Here is a 6,318-nt window from a genome sequence, read left to right as displayed (position 1 = left end):
ACAACTAAAAGACACTATAATCAAATTCCTCAGAACTTGCACTCTTGAAAGAGAGGTCACAAGTTCAAATTCAAATGGGGGTTAGGGTATGTACACCTCATTTGTAGTGTAGTCAAGTACCTTCCAAAAAGGAGTAGGAGCTAGTCTCATATCACTGTCACCATATGTCAACCTAAAAACTATGGTTGGTGTCATGGACTATAAAAGCCCCTTTCCTTTCCTTTCCTCACAATAGAGGGGAGCCAAGTACCAAGCATAGACAAAAAACTATCCACCACAATTAGTGATGACACTAAGATGGGGAAGAAAGAGGGTTGGTGGGTTTAAGCCCACAACCCTAAGGGTTTTGATCAGGCGATGGTGGCTAATATTTGATGATGCTGGTAATACCACTCAGATGTAGCAATAGGGAAGAAGGGATGGCCATGGAAGCTGGGAGCCACAAAATTTCTCTAACAAGTTTCCCTCTTCTCCCTATTATTTTTTTGCATATGATTGTATAATGTATCGATATGGGATAACTATATATATGGTATTATAATGCCAAGGTTTCCTTATCTGTTCACCTTACAATATGGATTGTTACCAAACATCTAAACATCAAGATAAAGAAGGCAATGTAATTGTTGAGATATCAGTCAAGTTTGTTATTAGTGACACACTTATTCAGATTGTAAATGGCTGTCAAGCTTATTGTACAGTTAACAATGTTTGCCAAGTATTTCAATTGTCACTGAGTTCTACAGTTGCTACCAAGTCCTTTGGACAAATCTCAGTGGTTATCAAATAGTTACAGTTACAGTGAAGATCAACAGTGTAAATTGTGCATCTCAGTATATGTCGAGTTTACTAGTGCAAACCCAGCTGTGTAGTGTTCACCAAGTTTGCAGTTTATGTGATGTGAGTCTAGTGTTAACCGAGCCACTCAGTGTTAACCAAGTAACTCAATTTATACTGAGCTCAAGGTGATAGCGTTTATCGAGTCATCCAATGGTAAATAAGTGATTCAGTTTATATGAAAAATTTCACAGTATCTACCGAGTCATCAGTGCAGACTAAGTTCAAGGCTACTTGTGTAATGCCCCACTCGGAGATCCTTGGAATCAAGGATTCAAATCAAGCCAAGATAATTTTTTTTTACAAGTATGAATGCACAAGACAACATCATACAGGGATCACAAAGATCGCAACGGAAGACTTCAACACAATCCTGGCAACCAACGTATCTCCAAACGCCACTACCAAACTGACACACACAACCAAAGCCAACAAGGACAACACACATGATGAGGGCACAAGAAACAACCACTCATCAACAAAACACCAAGCTGGGGTAATATGCAGAATCCTGAAATTTGGCTAAGCCTGAAATCCTGAAGCCCTGAAAATTGGCTAAGTCTGGATTTCTGAACCCCTGAAATTTCCTAGAATCCATAACTTATCTCTGAGAGGTCTGAAACCTATCTCAAACGATTTGTCGCATATATTAAAATATATCTTAAGTATAAGGAATTAAATATACGTCAACTTATACTTAAATGTCGCCCATAGAAACACGAAAACACTCCCAGAAGCAAAAAGGACCAAAATAGAGCAAAGAACCTCCACACCAGGGAGTGCTAGATCCACAAAGGCTCGAGGAATGAACACTTGAGTGCAAGAACAACACAAAATGGAGAACATCAACCATCTAAACTACAACAGCATAGAACACATTGAATATAAACATTGCAAAGAACAAAAGCAACATCGCAATGTACATAGATACATCTCAGGAACAAAACAACCAAACTAAGTACGCGGTTCCTCCCAACCATCAATAGCATCATAAGACCATCGTGGGTCCTAGCCATCCCCCGCGCGTAACATCCCAAGCCATTGACCAGATCATCAATACTGTCATAATAGGGATGTCACTACTAAAACATGCAACAATAAAAGCATAAGGAAATCTAACATGCTAGTAGAAAAGCATAAGATAATCCTACAGTAGATAACATCACCTATCACATGCTAAACAACAGTAAGCAACAGATATGCTAATACAACAATTCACAGCATCTAATCATATGCTAAACATCATAATAAGGGAATGCGTCAAATAAAATAACATCAACTAAACATGATATACAAGCATCCCAATGAAAGCATAAATCACAAGAAAGCATACTCCGGAACTCGAAGTACCAAGTGAAGACATCTAGCAACGGTCGCACTAGGACAAAAGATCGTCTTTGTACACCGATCCCTAGCAGTGGTGAAGGTAGCTACGCCTCCCAACCACGTGGCACCCATAGGTCCACACCCGCCGTGCTGATGGAGATAATGATCCAACCACAAACACACAAAAGCACAACATCCAAGGCTAACACTCACGCCAGACAGTATGATGGCTGAACCAAGAACCTAAGACAATGCAAGGAGTACAGGTCCTGGTTAGACACTCAGAAGGCTACTAAGTAGGGGCTGACATCATGGAGAGTCATTTGGCATCGAAAAGCCCAAGCTCGGATCTGTGTAGCTCAACTCCCTCAACGGAAGGCCAATACACTGTGTAGCTCAACTCCCTCAACGGAAGGCCAATACACAAAAGTACCATTTTATTATCTTAAGTTTTATTACCAGTCACATATTTTATTTAGTTATCACTTATATAAAACTTCCTCTGCCAACCGGGAAGTAGTCACCAGGTTACAGGATAGAAGCCCCCTCCATATGCTACCCTACCCTACCCATGCTCATCCTACGACAAGTGCCCGTGGGCATGCATACTCCCATCCCAACCCCAATGATCATAACTTCCGGCAAATCCACGAAAGATCGGGCCTCGCAAGTCACCCAACAAATGTACGCGTACATACTCGTGTGTGGCGCACCACCATCACGAAGATCATAACACAAGGACAGGAATGAGAACACAATGCAAAGAAAACACCCAACTGAAAGCAACACGAGAAGGACGGATTCTACACGAATCCCAAAGCCAATAAAACTGTACATCATAAAATCACTCAACCGGCCTCAATCCGAGAGTATGGATTCTACACGAATCTCAATGATGTAACAAGACCAAACATCATGAACTCACTCAATCGGCCTCAATCCGAGAGTATGGATTCTACACAAATCCCAATGATGTAACAAGACCAAACATCATGAACTCACTCAATCGGCCTCAATCCGAGAGTATGGATTCTACACGAATCCCAATGATGTAACAAGACCAAACATCATGAACTCACTCAATCGGCCTCAATCCGAGAGTATGGATTCTACACGAATCCTAGCGTTCACGAAACAAAAGCAAAGGTCCAACAAAACATAACAAATATAAAATCACTCAACCGAACACAACGTCGGGAGTACGGATGCGACACACATCCCAATGCAACATAAAAGTGCTAAAGTGGTCTGACTGATATCCAAACGGATCATCAAAGTCCACGACCCACATTGTGCCAAGAAAACCTGAGAAAGCAAGGCGACACGCAAAACGAGGTAAAAACCCCAAAAATTTGGAAAACTTCAAAATTAAAACCCATTTGGCCTTTGGGTTCAAAAACCCCAAAAATCCAAAAATAAATGAAATCGGACACCGTATGCAAAAACGGCCAGCATAACGGCGTAAAATCCCAAACCCTCATCTCAAAAAATAGAGAAACGTTCGTACCTGCCCAACTGGGTAGAACTAGCATACAGAAACGGAGGGGAACACTAGTTCTTAGCCTCCAAACAAACGGCTACCAAAAATAGAAGCAGAAATGGAGCAGAACCAATAAAACGGGAAAGCCTTACCTCACAGCCAAAAGGGAAAAACGGGAATCTGAACCATAAAATAAATATCCTACAAAAGTAGCTAAAAATCGCGGCAATCGAAGGTTTCTCCGAGCTGGATCCAACGAGCCCAACCTCGCGACGATCCCACGCTCGTAGCTCCCACAACGAACAAAACAGTAAATCCTCATGAAGAGGATTTTGGGTTTTACTCTCCAACTTTCTAATTCAAAAGTGAGAAGTGAGGAATTAAATTCCTTTTTGGATATTTATTCACTTTTTGGGTGAATAATCGATTAGGGCATTTAACCAGCCAATCCAGTTAAACCCCAAATCGACCCAAACGAAAATAGGCTATTCCTATAAATAGGAATTCATCTATGGCAAAGCTGCCAGAAATTAAAATAAATCAATTTAAAAAGCCCGAAAATCCAAAAACACATAAACCTCCTTAATAACTTTTCACGACAATGCGAACCTCTAAATGCACAGACACGCTTACTGGTCTAATCACATAATGCAAATGAGTTCGGATTTAATAATCACCGAAAGGTTTAAATTAAACATTTTAACAAAGGATACGTCGACCATACAAGGACGACATTGGTAAATATGAAAGGCTGAATCACTAACTCCATGTGCCATTGCCAGGGATATAATCCTGCACACTAAACAACACGATCAAGTGCAATTGCATATAATAATATAGCCGAAGCAATAAATGCATTAAATCACCTAATTTAACCATTTATTTAATTATATTAAAATAATCTATTTACATCACTCACGTTCGCAAAAGGCATAGCAACGCAGGAATGAAGTAAATAACCATAGAACTAAATCCATCACATAACAAAATCAGAGGTATGTCCAAATACCAGATAACCAGATAACATCATAAAACACACTGTCATCTCAAAATGGCATCATCATGCAATATGATTAACTGAACAACATAGTAGTCTAATATCTATGATACTGGAATCAAAGAGTAACATTTGACCCTCAGGTTATCTCAAATGTAAAACATAACGAGTAACAAATATCTCTCTAATCAGAAATATAACAAGGTAAATGCCCACAACACAACCAAAAAATCCAACTAGAATAATCCATTTCTAATCATTAATGCATTTAATAAGGCATTTAAAACACATAAACGAACACAATCATAAACATGACTAACCACTGCTATAGGAACCTAGTCCAGTGTAGCATGGTAATAGTACACAGTGCAATCTCTGCACACATCTCAGGGTAATCACGGAACAACCTCATGATACCACATCGGTCCTAGTAACCACTGGCACAAACCTCAGTGAACCAAAAATCACATCATAATCTCAAAGATCAGTCAAAAGCATAATCAAAGCAACTGATACATAAACATAAATCCAAACACCTCAATGGTGTAGACCACTCAGGGTCACAATCATGATCCCATCACAACAAAAGATCAGCAAGGTTGCATCCATCAGGACGACTTACAAAAGTCAAATGGGAGAGGCACTACAACTTGAAAGTGACTAGTATGGATTGAGCTTTTATGTCTACATAGTGCATGACAATGCCGAGCATTGATAGTGGATGCTAAGTATCAGAGCCTCATCGAGTCAGTCTTCAGAACTTGAGTGTCTTCATTTGGGCTAACTTTGTAATATTTGTGTAAACTTGTATTGTGGTTGACCTTGTAATTTGTATAATTGGACCGGTATATATATGTAATGTATTGTATCATATCTAAGTAGGAAGGAATGTGAATGTAAATGCAATGTAATTGAATATAATTAGAGAAGAGCAGAAAGAGTGAATTACAAAGGCTACAACAGTATAAGGAGCAGGAAAGTCATATCTATCATAGCAAGGTGATTAGTACATAAAGGAATCTCATTCAACAAACCAAGTTGCAGATCAAAGATCAACTACTATTTCATCCTAATAGGTGGATCAGTCAAATCCTTTAATAGGGTAGACCTAACAATCTTTTGTAAATATCTTAACCAAGTGCATACTTCATTGTATGTTTGTAAATCCTTTCACAAGGTGGACCTAGCAGTCCTTATTTCTCCTAATAGGGTAGATCATCAAAAGTGATCAATGTAAGCTTTAATAGGGTAACTTTATACTGTAGTACTGAAGCTTGTGCGTATCGTCCCCAACCCAATTTTACTTTCTATTTGGAAGGTTTCTGGGTCACCAAATCTTTGTGTTATAGTGTTATGAATGCTTTCATGTTTTCAATTTCTTATGCATGCAATTAGATCAGATTATATGTGATGGATTAAATGCTAATTGGATTGTTGGATTAAGAGTTGAAATTGAATTTTTTTAGAAGTTACTGATTCACCCCTTGCCTCTCAGTAACTTAGCAGAGTCTTGAATATTTCCAACAATTGGTATCAAATCTTTGTGGTTCTCAGAAGAAAGTCTAACAGCTTGAGCAAAGTTCAAGGCCATGGAGATATTCAGACTTGAAAAAGCTATTGACAATGAGAAGCTAGATTTGGAAATGGCCATTTCCCAACTCAAGAAAGCAAAGGAGCA

Source organism: Cupressus sempervirens, chromosome 7 (assembly GCF_028749045.1).
Source record: "Cupressus sempervirens isolate cs-2001-9-10 chromosome 7, ASM2874904v1, whole genome shotgun sequence".
Taxonomy (NCBI): domain Eukaryota; kingdom Viridiplantae; phylum Streptophyta; class Pinopsida; order Cupressales; family Cupressaceae; genus Cupressus; species Cupressus sempervirens.
The sequence above is the reverse complement of the archived record's forward strand: the minus strand, read 5'-3'. Positions refer to the sequence as shown.